Here is a 20,141-nt window from a genome sequence, read left to right as displayed (position 1 = left end):
TGTGGGAGGTATAAACAAAGGTGGGTCCTAGAACCTTTTTCTGGTGACGTTCCCTAAATGTGAATAAAGAGAGGCATCCTTCATTATCTGGTTGTGCTCAAAAAGTGAATTCAGTGCTCTGAATCTCAAGGGATGGAGGTACCTGTTCTGCAGAGATACATGAGTTATCTGTTAAAACAAACATCATGGTTTAGTGTACCCAAAGACACTTTCTGTACTGCCAGCTGAAAGGCAAAGACAACCTACTTGAGCTTTCTGAATTTCCTCTTGGAACCATTTAACCCACTGACTGCATAAGAGCTGGGTTACCCAAGGGAAGATATCTGAATCATCCTACTATGTAGATGTTAGCACGCTGGCAGCTACTGTAGTCTGAATATGGCCCTTTAGTGTAGATTGGTTTGCAGAAACATTAAGCCTCAATAAGTGTACCCTGATGGGATCACATTCTTCACTCAAGGTGAAATAAAAAGCCAACTCCTGAGTTGACTGTAATTTGGTCTACAGAATACCATGAACATTGTGAATACTGTGGACCTATTTAATGTACAGTTAATCTTCAGTACTTTCCTTTATTGTTCATTGTGTTGAAAGCACTGGACTATATGTTCAGAATCATACATGAAGAGCTTTTGCTTCTTGTCTTTATGTCTTCTTGGTAAAATTAAGGTTTTCTTTGCAACTATCCCCTGCAATACTGACAAACCTAACAAAAAAGTGTGTTTTTGTTAATGTTTTGCATGCTTCAAAAATAAAACTCGCCAGGATATGAAGTATTTTCTTTCTTTACTGATTAGATCAAAAATGTAGTTTTGCAATTTGAAGAAACGATGGAAGATTTCAGATGTAATAATGTGTTTAAGTTTTGAGGGCTACATTCCCAACAAGTCTTTCTTGCAACACACAAGTCAACACCAGGAGACTTTGGAAGAAGGAACCACATGGTACTTTGTGCATGGCTCTGTAGGGAAGTATGAGGAAGCAAAATTCAACTCTTATGGGAAGGCCTCAGATTGCTAATTAAACCCTCTTGTCCATAAGCAATAGATGGTATGACAGCTGTATGTTTGCAGGTGTTCTCGTATTCTTTTTGGTGACTCTCTTATCTTGTAAGGGCCTGTGCTGGAGCTTCTGCTGTTCTTTTGGTGTCACCCTGTTCTGTTTTCATTTTTCCACTCTGTATTTTTACCCTTCACTTTGCAGTCCTGGGAAAGGTCTAAGTCCTTGGCCTTCATTTTGTTTAAGTAAACTGCTTTCTCTCTGTTGTGCTGTCTTTACTGTCTCCAGGTACTTCCAGTCATTCGTGTGCATCAGCCTGTATAGGAGTAAAAAATATATTTTTTTTTCCTGTGGGTGGTGAGTCGCTGTACTTATGAACTGGGGGACTGTACGGCTATGTCAAAAAATCAGTAATAAAAATTGCTCTCTTCATGTTACGATTTTTTTGTCAGTCATTGTCTCATTGTCAGTCATTGTCTCACTGCCAGAATACAAAACTATGGTATCTTGTATTGAAATCTTTACTTCCCATCAAATAATGAATTCTGCAGCAGTTTATAGTGGGCTAGGGTAAGATTCCAGTGGAGGTTAAGACACCTCTAGGCATCTGTGTGGAAGTGCTCAAGTGTAAACTATGCATGTAAACTTCTGTTCTAGACAACAGAGTTAATCCAATCCACAGAGCTTAGTCAGTGCCTTGTCAGCTGGTGAACTGCCTTGCATATGTTTCAGAATGAGCTGGGTTGTGCTCTAGGCTCCATCTCAACACAGAGAAAAAATATGACATCTTGTGAAAATATACTGACAGTTTTGCATCTTGCATCTTTTGCATCTGGATGCACCCAGACATTGAAAAATATTCCACTGTAATCATTAAATTTCTGAGAAAAGTAATAAATTATCTCTCTAGATTTTTTTTTCCAAGTTAAATTGGGATTCCATGAAATTATCAAATCTTTTGCCATTTTCTGTGGTTTGTGCACATCATACACCAGAATACTGTAAACTGAATACACCAAATAAATGCAGTCTTTGGTAATCTTCAGCATGCCTGTATCCTGAAAATATCCATCAATTTAACGAAGTCAGTTCTTGAATTTCTTGGACTGTTTCAATGTATTAAGATATTAACAGGATTATTTGAGTTGATAGTCTGTGATAACAGGAGGCTACGTTTGTTGATGCAGAAGCTTGCTTTGAATTCTGTGTTCAAGTGTCTTTCATACCTGTTCCATGTGAATAAAATACTTTTTTTACAAATATATATTTATATTCATAATTAATGATTATATTATGTATATATCGGGGAAGCCATTTGTCCCTTTGTCTAAAGATTTCTGTTTCACGTAGCACCTCCAACCTGTTTTGTTTTAGAGCATTGGGTTGATCTGAAGGGTCAGCAGCTAATATGCCATAAAGCAGGTTTGAATCCAACCATCAAATAAAAATGGAAAGCAATTGCAAAGGACACAATCCACAAGTTATGGTAGGACTAAGGTTACAGAGGGTGGCTACAGACCCAGGACGGCTATAGAGACAGAGCCTAGACAGCTGCAGAGCAGTGGCAGCCAGCCAGTGTTCCTGAACAGATAAAGATGAGGCCAAAAGGAGGAGGACTTAAATCTCAGACATTAGCTGCTCTAATATAGAACAAACAAGCTATGTAGGAACCTTACATACTGTGACAAGAATTACAACAGCTAGTTGGAAACAAACTTGGAAGCTCCCTTTGGAGCTTGTGTAGCTTTTAAAATAGAAATTATCATAAACAAGGTATTTAAAAATACTAGCTTTTGAGACATACTTAGTTCTGAAAATGATTTATGCTAGGTATATGATAAACAAACTTTGCCATCAAATATTAGTGAGTCATTAAAAAGGCCATGGCTTCAGAGACACATCTCAGTTATGCAAAGATAATCCAAGCTATCCTTCTTTGGCTGGGTTATCTATAGGTATAATTCTTTTAGTATCTCAACTTCTTCATGATGGTACACTGTATTTTCTGTACTTTAATTGTTCTTTGAACAAAAAGAATTTATGAAAGCCCCATTTCTCTCTGAAAATGAAAATGTATTCACAGATATCTACAAGCTATGCACAACTGCAGAAAGTTTGAAAAGGTTACTTTGTCTATCTTATTTATGAAGTGTGTTAATGATTTACAAAAATTGTTACATAACCTAATACAAAAGCCTACTAAAAAAAAAAAAAAGCTCAAAAAGAAGTGCAGTAGAAAAAGTTCTCTTCAAAAAGCCTATAGCTGTCTGTGACACTGCCCAGTGTTGTCTGTGGGGTATACTCTGGTATGGTAGTTTGTGTTAGCCATGGATACTCGGAATACTCAGTCTTCTAAACCTTTTCAACTTTCCATTATGAAACTGTGGTATCAGATATGACACAGCCCCTTATACTTTTTTTCTTTTAGTGTGTGTCAATGTCAATAGAATTACTTTTTATTAAGTTGTGTGTTATGTGCTATGGATATTTTTTTCCCTATCAAATTTGAAAAAAAAAAATCCTGATAAGGGCACCCTTTCTCAAAGTACCTCTTAAAATAGAATAGCTTGATTCTGTGGATAGTACTTTGACATTGATGAAAACCAGGGAGATACAAACAAATTCTAACAAGTCTGGAAGTGGCGCCTGTATACTTCAGAAAAGGTTTGACTCATTAGTAGATTAATAGGAAGTACAGAGAGCTGAATCTCTGAAAGAAGTCAGTGAATTAAGGGGGCAGACCATTACTCTGTAGCTCCCATTAGGCTGGACATTAGCCAGATAGATCTACAGATATTTCTGTCCCACACAAATCACTGGAACAATGGACATGGGCTTTATATAAAATCAGCATGCCCATAAAATGGAATGTAAGAACATTTTACAATTACTGCAGTTAGCATGGCCAAAGGTTTTGAATACAGTTTTGTCAGGGTTTTTATTCTCAAGGGCCTACCTATTGACAGACCTGAGGCAGCAGAACAATACAAATGTGGGTTATATAATATGGACATTTTTTTCTCAGTAATAATTCATGAAACCACTAAATGACTTTCCTGTAAACATGCATTTTGATATACCTCACAGAAAATATGCTTGGTCTTACCTGAGGGCAAGATGACCTGTCTTCTGGGATTGAACGGCACTTGCAATCCTTTATCTTTTAAATATGGATCACTTGCAATGACAGATGCAGTGACAGATTCAGCAAGATACAGTAGTTCCTTCCAAAGGGCTTGTAGTGTTCTGCATGTGCAGGAACATCCTAAACACAACACATAAAAATGTTTGGTTGGGAAGGGTTTCCCCTGCCAGGCACATTTTGGATTTCAGCTATTTTTTGTGAGATTTGTATGACCAAATGGAACCTTTGCAATTTAACAGCTATATCTGAGAAAAGCTTCTAGACTACCCTTATTTTCAGTTGTAGAAACAGGCACCTCAAGGACACAGATACTTTCATTGGAAAGGTCTAAAATGGGTGAATTAAACACAATAGATGAATTGTGTTATGGAAGCCCATTTGTCTCCATTGACTATATGTATATTAATATTATAATTATAATTATTAATAATTATTATTTCTGATGGGGAAAATTCTCTTTATATTTATATCATATTTGTGATAATTTATTTGTGTTTGTCTGAGGACTTCATTTTGGTAGTATCCTAATATTTTTATTGTGAATGTAATCAGAAGCATCCAGATTTACAAATGAGTGCTTTTCTAAATCTTAATAATGAAAGATCAATAAGTGATTCTAAAATCACTTGTGACAGATCTCAGCAATAATAGAGGAATATAGTTTCAATTCACTTGTGTACTTCAGCACATTTAGGTCAATGATTAGACTGATTATGTTTTAAAGCTTTGCAAAGAATTGATTTTTCAATTTAGCTTCTGAATTAAGCAGCAGAAATAATTTTTATTCTGAAAAGGCAGTGGTTTTTGTTTTGTTTTGTTTTGTAATTTAGGTTCTGGACCAATAGAAAAAAAAAATCAATTTGTTGGAGATCAAAGTATTGTGTGGCCTTGCACAAACAATTTTCTTAGAACACAGGTAAGAAAAAGTAAAGGAGATGGGCTAGTCGAGACGAGCCTGCTGAGAAAGTCAAGTATTTCTTTCTACTGGAGTGTTAGAATGTCCAGCTGTGCTGTGTACCTTCAGTTTACTTTTCACTTAACCTCAGAGGAATTAAATCTTAAAATTCTCTTATCTTAACTGCCATTATAAATGATTTTATAAGGACTAGAACAATTCTGGCAGAAGTAACTTAAGTGTCATCTTCCCTCTTGTCTGCATTACCCTCAGAATATCTATAACCTTGGGAGGATGAATTCATTTAAAATATAAAAGAAACTGATTCAGATTCCTGCCCTCAAACAGAAAGGGAACAGATCTGAGTTCAGAAAATACCGTAATAGGTGTGGAGCATGCTAAGGATGGAAAATCTATGGCTAAGATATCTGTATGTTGGAGACACTGTTTTGTGTAAGATGTCATTACTGAGACAGAGAAAGCAATTGCTTGTTTTGGGTTCAGGGAACCTTTCAGGAGCCACTGGATTTATAAGCACTAATATAAAACAGCTCAGTGAAAGTTAAATATGACCTCCTATTTCTGCTTCATATTATACTTCTGCTTCCTCTTGAAGTTGGGCTGCTAACCGAGGATCTAGGAGAAAGTTGGGAATGTAAGCAGGGACTGCCAAATCTTGTATAAATATCAGGAGCATTAGTTTGAACACCTATAATGATAACTCTACATTTATGTGTAATGAAATTTTCAAAATTCTGGTAATGTACACATTTGTCTAGCACTTACATCATTTTGAAGTGACTGGAAATGCATTTATTGAGGAATTTACACTTGTATCATCAACCTTGCCATCATCTCTCCTCACCTCTGCTCATATGACAACAGCTTTAACTGCAGTCTTTCAATGGATAAGGATGGAACAGAATTAAGGGATACTATTGGGAAAACTTGGCACAATGGATATGTTCAGTATAGGACAGGTTTAATTTTGCATTGTGTTACTAAATTACTGCAGTTACAGGAGGGGGGAGAGGAGCTATTTCTTGTTTCTCAAATTTACCAAATGCTGGAAATACAGTTTGTTTGTTTGTTTGTTTTCTTCAAGAATTAACATGCTTATATGAAGATTTAAAAAAAAAAAAAGTTAAGATGCTGTTGCATTGCAAATTTGAAACATGCCTGTATGAACAAGGACAATTTGACAACATGGCCATCATCCATTCTTCTGTTCATGAGGTTTAGTGACTTCCCTGACTGTTATTTCCATGTCATGTCTCTGTGTATTTCATAGACTGAGTTAAGAGATCTCAGTCAGAATTTCAACAGGTTCTGTTCCCTACCACATTAATACTTACTCAATACAAAACTCTCCCTTCTCTCTGTCCCACCTACACACACACACACAGAGAGAGAAAATTAAGGATAGGCATTTTTGCATAACCTGATGGTTTAGAACTTTGTAGATGGAATTAGAGCCTGGTTTAGATCAAAATGAGTAAGAGGTATTAAGAGTTCATTTCCATCTATAATGTTATATAAAGATATTTGTTTGAACTAAAAGAACAGCTGATTATGCAGTTTCAAGGTTTCTAGGGAAGTCATAAAAGTGCCTTAGTGAGAACTTAAAATTTTGTTTAGAGGAAGTGTGCATTCACAGCACCACTAGAGGTTTGTTCTTTATAGATCTCAGAAACAGGATATGAAAGGGTATCTTAGGCAATCAAGTTCAATCTCCTGCTATTGCTGTCTATGTTGTTATAAAATAAACTTTTCTTCCCAGAATTCCTCAATATTTACTTCCCACAATTCCTCACTTCATATGGATAGATTTCAGAACTTCTGATAAGTCTGTGATTTATTTTTATTTAAATGGTGTAATATTTCAACCACCTCTAAGGTTCACAGCCAGTTTGGTCTATTCCTATTCACATATTTACCTTATTTTGACACTGATCTTATTAAATTAAATTTACTTTTGGAGATAAGAATGACTTTTTTTTTCTTTTTTTTTTTTTTTTTTCCCCAAGCTACAAGCTGTTTCTTGTAATTAATTAATGACCTATTAGCTACTTATTGGCTCAAGAAAGGATAAAGCTTATTTATTCAAAGAATTCAAGATACACCTTTGAGAGTGAAGTATTTTTCTTTGCTACACTATATAGTTAGATCAAGCTGCCTATTAATTAATACAAACAACTTCATTAATGTATAGTGTTTATGCTGGTTCTTGATTGAGGCTGTTTACAATGGCAGTCAACCACTGATATAATAGTCTTAGGGTGATTCATGCACAAAACTATTTCTGAAGCACACCATAAAAATTATGCCAAAAAACAGAGTTATTACCTTCAGAATTGTTAAACTTTTATGGCACTTGCAGATGCCAGGCAGATTCCATCCCAGCACTACTTTTTTTCCTTCAGCTTCCTGTACAAACCAAGAATAGATTTCTGATCTCGTTCAGGACTGAATTCCCCATTGTCTGCAGCTATTTGAATACAAATAATAGCCTTTACTATTCTGATGGAAGGGTGTCTTTTGCTATGACTTTTAGAAATTATTTTTTTATCATGCTCTTATATTGAATTTCAGGTTCCCTGCTTTAGGCACCTGGAACAGATTAAAATACCCGTGTCTCAGAACGTACATATACTTGAGTGACTTCTAATTCTGGAAATGTCTTATTCAATTAGCCCCTCCCTTTCAGTCTAAAGCTTTGTACTTTTACTACAAAATTACATTGTTCAGAGCAGCATTACCTTCTCTGCATCTGAATTCCATTATGATTTAGAAATCTAAAGTTTGCTGCCAAAAGAACCTACTGTAGTAACTGTACATTGGACAGTCTCATGAATTGGCAGCAGAGTTCAACCTAAGCCAAGCCAGAACCTGTTCCTTCAGAAACAGTGCCTGAGAAAAGAGATGTTATTATGGTGGTGTGTACACTTCACAAAATAGCTGGAACATTCTGATGGAAAGAAATTATACATGGAGTTTAATCATTGCTCCCTAGATGATTAGTGGAGATTACATTAGTTTTAGGGTTAAAACAAAAAATTTTAACAACAACAGCACAAATTATCCACCTAGTACGGAGTAGATGCAAAACTAACCTTTCTAGCTGCATGCTTTGGGTACCACTATGAGCCCCAGGCTAAGCTATAGCCTTATGGTTAGGGCACTTTACGGAGATGTGGAAACTATGGAATTAAGTTTGTTGGATTTGAAGGAAAGTAAGTAATTCCCCGGAATATATTTACAAAATAGGCTACATTCATAGGACAGATAGCATGTGGTGTGTTTTAAAGAAGGAAAGAAGGTGAGCCCTACTTGAATGCTTATGTGTTTATGTATTTAGTCTAGGGAAAGGATTTAGCACCTGAATCCAATGGTTAGAGAAGCTTCTTTAGATTCCAAACCTGGGAAAAAAAAATAAAAAATAAAAAAAAAGTGATAAGTCTTACATACCTTCCTTCAGCATTTCCCGTTAACCTGTTTCTAGACTCCATATTCAGAATGTGCGGCCCATGAATAGCTAAACCCTGCCAAGTTCAGTGACTTTCTGCATAACCAATACCACTGACCTACATCCCCAGCCTGGCAACAACTGGTGGCATCTGCACTTGAAAACAGGTAAACCCGAAAACACCAACAGAGCAGTCATCAGCTCTAAGGCCAACTGACATAGACTAGCCACACCCACACAATGTTCTTGACCTTGGTTCTGTGCCTGGGATGGTGTCTTTGGATACACAGATACAATAATGTCTTTTCATTTACATTTTTTTAAATGATGAAAAAATGAAAAAATATTGCAACCCATCAGCATCTTGTTTTGTTTTGTTTTGGCTTTTTTTGACCATGTTACTGAGGGCACCTGCTACAGGTTCTGGAGTGTCAGGGCATGTGGCTCTGTTTGAGGTACAAGACTTGCTGGAATAGTGCAGGAGATGGGAGGGATGAGAATTAGGTTAGTAAGGGATAGCAGGGTAGAGAAAGCTCTGGGGCTGAGAATGGCTCTTGGCTCATGCAATCCCAAGCATTTTCTAGGAGTGCTGGTTAGTACAGGTGAAAACCATGCCAGAGATTATGTTAATAATTAAGTATTATGAGCGGCTGGGTTCAGAGTTTGAGCTTGCTCTATAGTCCCATATTTTTTGCACTGTAGACGTAGCCAATTGAGATAAGATTTTACCGCTGGGCTCATTTTCTCCTAATCCAAAAAAATGTTCAAACATGACTAGATAAGAAGACAGAGGAAGATAACATCAGTTTGGTTTCAATAACAGGGAATGAACAAAGGTACCAGAAAATATTTGCTTTTCCCCTTTGCAGCTGAAGGAAACTATGATTTTACCCTCTGCTACACATAGCTGTTTAACGGGTTTTATTGGAACAAGAACACTGTAGGGACACCACAGAAGAAACAGAAAGTAGAACAGAAAAACAGATCACAGAGTTGTGAAGAAAGGATGGAAGCTTAGAACAACAGAAATGGGCAAAAGCTTAAATAGAACTTCACAAGTACAACAAAGTTTGCAATGACACCTTCATCCTAGTACTGCAATAAGCCTTTAAGAAGGACTGTTGACGCTAATGCTGTGATACTATATTTTATCCAGGTGTTTGTTTTAAATAAAAGATGAAAAAGATAAACGAGCCCAGAACTACATCATTAAAACAGAATGTTATGTTGTCTGATTTTTAAAAATGAACACATATATGTATGGCCAACCCTGGTGTACAAATCTATTTGTCTTAAAAAATATGAAAGTAAATGTCATACTGTTACTTTGAAATGTCTTCAGATAAATTCCCCATAAAGTACATCAAAATAATAACTATCTATACACATTCAGGGAAACATGACAGTTTAATTATTTCTTGTTGACTGTGAATTTTTACATTATCCCTTTATTCTAATGATGGCTTTGTAAATAACTACCAAAATACCAGTATTACTGTTATTTGTATCTTTGATTGCAAATAACTGTAGACAATTCACTAATGGAAAAAGAAATGACAAGTCTTTTCAGTTGGCAAGTTTACAAAACAAAGTAACAGTATGTATTGCATAATGTATTGTTAATGTATTAAAGAAAAGTAAAATAATTGCAATTACATTAAAAATCAGTTGTAATAATGTTTTAAAAATACAGAACATCATTGTCACTCCTTGAAAAAAGTCCCTTTTCATGTCATTTTCCTTACAATACCTCATGCTGTTGGTTTTGCACAGTTTTTACCTAAATGAATGTTGAATTGTTAACATTATGGATGTTAACAGTTTGTTTAAAATTGTTAAGCATTATAAATGATTACCAATTACATGGTACTGATATTTATTTCTATAAGAAAATTAATGCTGAGACTACACCCTGAACGAGGTGTACTGACAACAGTAAAAATGTGTATCTGTAAAAGTCTGATGTGGCAGATCTTTCTCCATGCAGTGCATTAATCTCTCAATTCAGTTCTGATTTTTGAGAGTTAATGTGAAAGGTTCTTCACAGAATAATGGCCTGAAGTGAAGAAGTGCTGATCAAGCCTTTTGTCATTGCAAAGTAAATCATCACCCTGCTGTTTTTAGAATCCCATGAACATGGTTTTGTAGTGTGATTCGGAGAAATATTCTTCCTAATTTTTCAAGGGGATGAGCAAATCTATGAAAAATATTTGATGAGAAATCAAGAAGCCAAGTTAGGAGGGAGGGATAAAATAATCATAACACATTTAAATCCTTTGACTATCCTTGCACTGTAACTCTATCTAGTTGTGGTTTGTGGTGAAGGCACAAGAATTTTTTTTATTTTTTTTTTTAACGTGTTGACAGCCATATAAATTTGCAAAGGTACTGAATCAAGTGTATTATTTACTAGTAAAGATGGCAACAGGAAAAGCTTGAATGCTTTAAGTTTTGCATTAACATCTAAAGATGCAGATCATAAATCTATCATAAGGCTTTCATACCATGTCTGCCTCTCAAAACATAGCTGGAAAGACTGCAGCCATGTACTGATGAACCTGAGAAATGCAGGTCTCTGCTGTGAATAGGAGAAATAGTGCTGTGCTGCTTCTTCTGATGGCAGGCTGCTAGCACAAAACTCAATAAACTTGGCTTATGTTCAATGTGTGTACGCTGTATAAAAAGGCTTTTACATTGTCTTGCTTAAAAAGATCTCTGATCTGCACAGACAAGATGATGAAGATCAGCCTCAACCACCCATCCAAGTAATTTATTAAGAGCTTGGCTTGCGTGCAGATTCTGCTTACTACTGTTTCGTGAGTTGCTGCTGCCTTGGAGACCCTAAATCGTGAGGAAACATAATTTAAACGAATTTCCTCACCTATGTGCAGTTCTGCACCTCTATCAACAGAGACAAATATTGGTTCTGCATGACCACAAAAGCATCTTTTTCATTCTTACATAAAAGTAAATCCATCTTGGAACTAAACAAATTGCTGTCAAAGCTATTTTTCACTGGGCTGATGCATTATTTTCAGATAGCAAAGGGGACGGTTTTGTACTTATCAGGTAGCCGTAATCTGTCATCAGGCACTCTCTACAGGTATCATTATTTGACAGTAAAACTGGGAAAACCCTTCTTGATCCTTGTGTCTTTGAAGGCGGGGAACATGCTCAGATAAAGTATGCAAAGCAAATATCACTGTGGGTGAAGTGAGAAAGCCAAAATGAGCTGACTGGAAGTGGATGAGGTTGCTCTGAGACTTAGTGACGACAATTCCACTGTATTAATCCTTTTCATCAGGGAGAGAATTCACTTCACACAACAGATGTCTTGACTCAAGGTGTTTGGGAGACTGTGAATCCCTTGTCAGATCAAGTATGAATAATTTCTGGGAGGAGGAAAAGAGCAGATTAAAGAAACGAGACAGACAGTACTCAACAGCAGTGAGATGTTTATCTGAGAGGGAGAGCGCCACATTCAACCTCCTGCTCCATGTGATTCAGAGCAGAAATTAAACCATTGGTCTCATTCAGACTTTAAGAGAAGAAATCCCATTTTGAGACATTCCAAAGAGACTATTGCCATGTGCAATTGTGTATATAAGACTAATTATGCTGTAGCTGAATTTGGCTCAGAATTTGATTTGAATAACTGCCATATTTCCAAGTAACTGGGAATGAATATTTGACTGCAGATATTTTCCTTAATGATTTAAATGTCTTATACCCTATTTGCAAGTAGTTGCATTAAGCATCCTGGCATTTTTTCTGCTTATGTGGCTGTATATCAATAGCATTCTGATGTTAGCTAATAAAAGAGTTGAAGTGTCACCCAGTGCAGTTTTTTATATGGTCTGGTCATAACTCAGGAAAGCATTTCAATGGATGTCTCTCAGTAAACAAAGGACTAGCCTTCTTGGCTTCAGAAACGTAAAGCGAAGCTTTTGTTTGCCTCATCTGTAAGATAACTACATTTTACAAATAGCTTTGACCTTTCTTCTCATAGATAAATAAATCTACCATTATTTTCTAGAACCTTCTTATTATTAAATTTGAATGTTGTCTTTAAGAAAAGAAAAAATAAAGGATCAACAGCAATTGAACCCACACTTATTTAATAAATTGTGAAAAATACTGCAATAGTACTTAATGCCAAAAAGAGATTGATTGAAAACTCATATTGATAAGGTTTGAATTTCTATCACTATAAGCTATATTAGCATGATATTATTACATTTCATAATGTTGGGAATACACAGCTTCATATTAAATATCACCATATTCTACGACCACAGCTTTTTATCCAGGACTTTACTAATATGATATTAGAACCTGGTAATAGTAAAGTATAATTATGCCAGATGAGTAATAAAAGCAATAAAAAGACCAAGGGACAGGCACTTGAATAGAAAAATCTATGAAATAATTACTTACATAGAAATGAATTTGAACAAAAAATTCTATAACCATTTTTTTTTCTGTTTGTGAATGATTTCCACACATAAAGAACTCAAAAGAACATCATATAAAAAAAAAGGGACAAATATGTGGATGTACTTGCAAGCATTGTACCAAAATGTTTATGAAGCTGATTCTGAGCAGCTGCAGAATGATCTAGGTAGCTGCCTGTTAAAATGCAGATGAAATTCAATACCAGTTATTGCACAGAAATGCACATGGAAAGAAAAACAATCCTAACTATAGAGTTGCATCATTCTAAGTCTTTCCACTTGGAAAGAGATCCTGGGTCTTTTAGATTAGTTCTCTGACAATATGAGCTTGATGCTCAGTAATAGTCAAAAGCCAATCACAATTACATGAATTATTAGCAAAATAATGTAGAACAAAGCAGAATACATAATTATACCATTGTATGAAACTGTGATGTTTGCAAATTTTAAATATTTCATGAATTTCTGGAAAAAAGAAACAGATAAAAAAACTCTAAATCTGAAAAACTATGGAGAAGGTTTCATGGAATTATATGTATGAATAGGTATAAAATTGCTTAGGACAAGTGAAAAAGGAAATAAAGATCCTGGTTTCCTAATTCTGATTGCTCTGTTAGATACAATTTATGAACGTATAGATGTAGATAGATAGATAGGTAGGTAGATAGATAGATAGATAAGATAGATAGAAGATATGTAATATCCTGAGTACATGCTCAACATGTTTCTTTATTGAAAAGACAAATATTTTAGCATATTCAATGACACTCTTTAGGATTGTATGTACCTACACTAAATTAGGTGTTTGAAAATCAGACACCTAAGTCTTAGCTCATCACTTTAGCTATGCTAAGAGGGCTCAGAATGACTACATCAGCAACAGTAATGTGCTACAGGTGTTTCTGCTGTATATGTGTGCCACATCTTGTTTACTGCATATACAGTATACATATACCATGTATATAACATATACATGTGCAGCTCAAGAAATTTTTGGGGTTTGTTGCATGCATAGATAATAAAATAGTACAGGCAGCATCCTTGCAACCTTCCTCACCTCATTTGTCTTTAATACCATCCAGCAGAAATCCCCTGTAAAGATGATTGGTTGATCTGTTTTCACTTCTGATTGCTAACTTGTCATCAACCTTTGGCCATTATTTTATGATACAAACCTCTATCCAAGGAGAAATACGCTAGTCATTTATTTGTTTTTTTTTTTTTTTATTAAACATTTTGGGCAATGAAGCTGGTAAGGGGTCTGGAGAACAAGTCTTACAAGGCGCAGCTGAGGGAGCTAGGATTGTTCAGCCTGGAAAAGAGAAGGCTCAGGGGCGACCTTATCGCACTCCACAGGTACATTAAAGGAGGCTGTAGAGAGGTGGGGGTTGGTCTATTCTCCGAAGTGCCTCGTGACAGGACAAGGGGGAATGGGCTAAAGTTGCGCCAGGGGAGGTTTAGGTTGGATATTAGGAAGAACTTCTTTACTGAAAGGGTTGTTAGGCATTGGAATGGGCTGCCCAGGGAAGTGGTTGAGTCACCATCCCTGGAGGTCTTTAAGAGACGTTTAGATGTAGAGCTTAGTGATATGGTTTAGTGGAGGATTTGTTAGTGTTAGGTAAGAGGTTGGACTAGGTGATCTTGGAGGTCTCTTCCTATCTAGATGACTTTGTGATTCTGTTGCAGTCTCCAAGCTCAGAGCCAACCACCTATTTGTCTGGCTCAACAGCTTTTTGTGTCCCTTGCACTAGCTGTTCCTTCACCTCCTCTTCAGATACAAGGACATGTGTCTCTTTCACACTCCTTCATTAGTAAACAAGCCAGGATAGATTAAAGCCTCTTTCTTCAAGTCAGTAAGATACCTGCCTTTGGTTTCAGTGAGAATTCAGGCCCTCACACCTGGAGTTTCTTCTGGATGGTGTTTCTTCTCTGTAGGATAATTTCATTTCCCTTTTGAAGGCTTACAAGGATGCAGTAACAAAAGCAAAGGCATAAAACAGTACCTGAGGCATAGGCTACTTTTCAGCCTGCAGCAGACTATAGGTATGATATTATCATTTCAGACAAATATGATCTATGTAATGTGACGTGTTCCGGCACACTTGCAATCTTCCAAAGGCCAGAAAATGGGAACTTCATTTTAAGACTGTTTGGAAAAGAAAACAAAAACAACAACAACAGAGAAGGAACTTTTCCTTCACCTAAATTTTATTTTGCAACTCCTTCAGGTGTCCACAAGGAATTTTGTACCCCCCCCCCCAAAAAAAAAACCAACAACACTGTGGCATAGAGGTATAATTTCAGTTCACACCAGAATACATTCTTCTCACTGCAGTACAGTAAAGCCCCACAAACTGCCAAAAAACCTGCCAAAGAGTAACATATTTATAAGTTAGTTTTACATGTTGGCAGTATTTACTTGTCTGATCTTGCATTCAGGGCTTGATCTATCGGGGGGGAGGGAACATGTAATACCGTGCAAGGTTGTTTGGTTGTATGACTGACATGACTTTAAGGTTTTGAACTGTTCGTATAGAAGCAAGATACAGAAGAATACACTATCCCCAAGGGAGACATAGAAACTACCCGTTGCTTCTCAGGTTTAAAGTTAAAAGGTGTAAGCATAGGTGTAATCAGCTATTTGAGCACAATTTTTATGTTTACATGAACATTTTACTCTCCAATTTCCAACTTGGAGTGCAACATTTTTCATCATACTCTTAGATCAGGATTCTGATTCTAACACTGGTTCCTAGTGCAAATTTCCAGAGAAGAGAAAAGCAAACCAGTCCTGACTGCTTTGAATGAGATGGAGATAGCAAACAAATGTAAATGAAGAAAATAATCCTGTAGGAATGTTTTCAAATAATTGTCATTGTCTAAAAGCTTTAAATTGGTTGAATCCTTGAAAGTTAATGTAAACTCAGGTTGCATCACTGAATTTGAAGTAGTGAGATAGACTTGCACCATTGCAGAGCCTCAGTCACAGTTTAAATTGGCACTGCCTCTGACTTCACAAGAATGAAAGAGAAAAGCACATCTTTTTACCTTGTCAGTTACTGGCAGACCTAGAGAAAGAAAAAAAAACCAAAAAAGTTGTTAAAATTAAGAAGTAATGTTTTTTTTTTTTAGGACATTTCACTGAATATGTAATATTGAGTAGTAACCAGACAACAAATGAAAGGGAAGATGAAACAGTAGAAGGTACTTGCATGGCCTTAATTAACATGGCAATTGACAACAACCACAATCTGTAATGATTTATAAGTGCCTTACAACATTCACCCTTGAGACAGAAAAGTGGGATTCCAATATTATGTAAGGGGAGTGCAATCCCTCTCAAAATATGAGAGTCTGGGGTACGCGAATCAGTACTGAAAATCTTAAGACTAGGCCGCACCGAACTCAACTGAGAGGAGGAGTCTCTCTGGATGTTCACGAAACAGAAAGGAAACTAAGATTTTAGCCCTAGAGCAACTATTCTTCGAGACAGGCTGGGAACTGGTTCTTTTCAAGCCACGGACCATTTCAGCATCCTCAAAGCTAAAGAAACAGTTGACTGCTAAGTCAAACCGTATTGCTGGTGAAAAAATTCTGGGGGCCAGATCCGGCGACCGAGGACTGCCCACTGCAATTTGGAGCAGCAAGTTTCTTGACGAATCCCTTTTTCCCCTCATTGTATTTATTTGCAACTGACATACCCGTGCCTCTAATGTCAACGTAGATTTTCCATCCTTTTTTCTCACCTCCTCTCCATGGTCACATTGGTCCAACCACAGGCTGTGTAACCACTCTGTCATCTTCCTTGCACAGAAGGACACTTACCTGGATACCTCAGACACTGGTTTGTACAGGTGGGGAGGAAGAAAAATTCTCTAAGTTGGTGGTGCTCTTCCAAAAGTTTCTCCACAGCCGAGACGCAGGTCTGTAGGAAAGAGGAGAGACTTTCTTCATAGTGCCAGGGTTGTCTAGCCAATTCATCCACTGTGGGTTCCTCATGGTCTTTCCAGTGGAGGTGCCCCCTGCTCTAGATACCTGGTCATATCCTCCCACTCTCCCTGCCACTCCTAACTATCCTGCCTCAGGACACATCTCTGGATGACGCTCTTAAGTATTTGTTTAACCTTAGACAAAACCTGAAGTGCGTTCAGGAGACATACCAATAAGATCATGCTGGTCTGAACATCCCAAGGATAGTCAAAGTTTTGGAAAGCTACCATATTACTCCTGGAGAAGACGAAAGGGAGAGTGATCAAGTGGGAAAGCACATCTTCCCCGACCCTACCTCTAAAACTACTAACAATTACACCTTTTACACTTTTTTTCAGGGAGCCAGTCTATGGAGGGGTCAGGGGGAGATGGCCAACAATAATTTCTTTCTTTAAAGTTATCTCCTTGAAGCTATAACTTCTGGTAATCTAAAGGCTTTTGACTTGCATATTGTGAAAACAGTATTTCTTTTATAAACAGCACATTCTCACAATTGCCACTTAGCAAGAATAATGATAATGCCACCAGTATCTACCCAAATCTGTTTCTACTTATCACAAGGCAAAATTTGAATTCACAGTAAGGCACCTTTTCCACACAGCCTGTTGTTCAAACTTAATAAATACTTAAGAACTTTCTTCAAATTCAGGCTTACCTGTAAGCAGTTGAGCTTCTGAACTTGTTTTTTTTTGTTGTTTGTTTTTTTGTTATTTGTTTTATTTTTTAGTGTTGGTAAGGGAGGTTAGAATCCATGTAAACAGTTTCACTGAAAACAGACAAGGTGAAGGAAGTACTCAAACTCCTCAACATTAAACAACTGTAGAACCCTAGAACGCTTACCTGCCAGCTTCTGAACGTGAGTCAATTCTAAACTACTTCACAGTGAAGTCGTACCACCAGGGTTTTACTGTACTGAAAAGGCACCACCAATGTAGCTAGCTCATAGAGTCACTAAAACTATTTCACAGAGATGGTAGAAAGCATGATAAAAGCAGCCTACTAGGGAGCACTGAATCCATTTCACCACAGGAGAAAATCACCCCCAATAAACTAACCCTCAAACTCCCCTGGGGAAACAATTCCCTACAACTCCCCCATGCTTCCTATATAGCAAAGGTCAAATGATCCACACCTGGCAGATTTCACTTAACAAGGGTGGAGCCAAGAGACCTTGTGGAATAGGCTCATCTACCTGGCTTCAATGTTTTAAGGTCAATTGCTCCTTATCACTAATAGAAATAACCTGACAAGGGGCTTAGTGGTTAGAGTTGACCTAGTGAATTAACTACAAAAGGTGCATAAGGGTCATATTTCTGTTAGTCATTCTGTGAGGAAAATTAGTACAGAGCCTGTTAAAATAAATAAATAAATAAATAAAATAAATAAATAAAAAAGAAAATGACCTTAAAGGCAAAATTGCTATCATAGATTTTCATCTGTCTAGTCATGACAGATAAAGAATATAGCAATCAGAATTACTTTTCTTGACATTAATGTTATTTAAATTTGCTTTTTTGAGATCTCTTCTTTATGCAGGACTTTTCAAAATCTTATCCCTTGACCTCTGACTACAATATTTACTTTGGCTGCGTATAAACTTTTACACATAAATGCCAGGATCCAGATCCTCACTCACTATTCAGGTCAAGGACCGGGCTGAAAGTTTTGGCTTTAATTTGGTTACATGTCTACATTGCTGTTGTTGTGGTTTAACCCGGCCGGCAGCTAAGCACCACACAGCCATTTGCTCACCCTCTCCCCGCCCTCTCTGGGAAGGGGGAGAGAAATAGGAAAATGAAGCCTGTGGGTTGAGACAGAGACAGTTTATTAAGAAAGGAAAAATAATAATAATAATAATAATAACGATAATAGTACTGCTACTAATAATGTGTACAAAATAAGTGATGCACAATGCAATTGCTCACCACCCGCTGACCGATGCCCAGCCTGTCCCCAAGCAGCCCGCCCCCCATCCCGGCTAGCCACCCCTATATATTGTTTAGCATGACGTCAGATGGTATGGAATACCCCTTTGGCCAGTTTGGGTCAGCTGTCCTGGGTCTGTCCCCTCCCAGCTCCTGCTGCACCCCTAGCCTGCCCACTGGCAGGACAGAGAGAGAAGCTGAAAAGTCCTTGGCTTAGTGTAAGCACTGCTCTGCAACAATTAAAACATCAGCGTGGTATCAACGCTCTTCTCATCCTAATCCAAAACATAGCAACCTACCAGCTACTAGGAGAAAATTAACTCTATCCTAGCTGAAACCAGGACAGCTGTTTTCTGGCAGGTCGTGGGAAGAAGATTGGCTGACTTGGGGGAGCTTATGTACACATGGCTTTTAGGCTGCAACCAAAGTGTTCCTCTAGATCTGGAAGTTTGAAGATGGTTGAGTGGTTAGAAAGCTGCCTGGAAGAGAAGGACCTAGGAGTACTGGTTGATAGTTGGCTGAATATGAGCCAACAGTATGCTCAGGTGGCCAAGAAGGCCAACAGCATCCTGGCTTGCATAAGAAACAGTGTGGCCAGCAGGGCTAGGGGAGTGATTGTCCCCCTGTACTCGGCTCTGGTGAGGCCGCACCTCGAGTACTTTGTTCAGTTTTGGGCCCCTTGCTACAAGAAGGACATGGACGTGCTCGCGCGAGTCCAGAGAAGGGCAATGAAGCTGGTAAGGGGTCTGGAGAACAAGTCTTACAAGGAGCAGCTGAGGGAGCTAGGATTGTTCAGCCTGGAAAAGAGAAGGCTCAGGGGCGACCTTATCGCACTCCACAGGTACATTAAAGGAGGCTGTAGAGAGGTGGGGATTGGTCTATTCTCCCACATGCCTGGTGACAGGACAAGGGGGAATGGGCTAAAGTTGCGCCAGGGGAGGTTTAGGTTGGATACTAGGAAGAACTTCTTTACTGAAAGGGTTGTTAGGCATTGGAATAGGCTGCTCAGGGAAGTGATTGAGTCACCATCCCTGGAGGTCTTTAAGAGACGTTTAGATGTAGAGCTTAGTGATATGGTTTAGTGGAGGACTTGTTAGTGTTAGGTCAGAGATTGGACTAGGTGATCTTGGAGGTCTCTTCCAACTTAGATGATTCTGTGATTCTGTGATTTGCATATTCCTAAAGAATAAAGAAAAACCGTGGGGTACTGTGATGTCAATTGTTTGTCAGCCACAAGTATTGTCTTGTAATATTGGGATAGTAATGT

General features: G+C 37.6%; 1 long non-coding RNA gene across 1 annotated transcript; it reads right to left on the bottom strand.

Moving 5' to 3' along the window:
* Window positions 1–15,041: 15,041 nt before the first annotated feature.
* Window positions 15,042–18,281, bottom strand: LOC106045596 (uncharacterized). Its single transcript, XR_001212876.3, has 4 exons — window positions 17,790–18,281; window positions 16,785–16,884; window positions 16,008–16,027; window positions 15,042–15,325 (listed from the first exon to the last, which is right to left on the bottom strand). It is a non-coding gene; the product is annotated as an uncharacterized lncRNA (long non-coding RNA).
* Between the last annotated feature and the right edge of the window lie 1,860 nt (window positions 18,282–20,141).

Source organism: Anser cygnoides, chromosome 1 (assembly GCF_040182565.1).
Source record: "Anser cygnoides isolate HZ-2024a breed goose chromosome 1, Taihu_goose_T2T_genome, whole genome shotgun sequence".
Taxonomy (NCBI): domain Eukaryota; kingdom Metazoa; phylum Chordata; class Aves; order Anseriformes; family Anatidae; genus Anser; species Anser cygnoides.
This window is presented reverse-complemented; position numbering and strand designations above follow the sequence as displayed.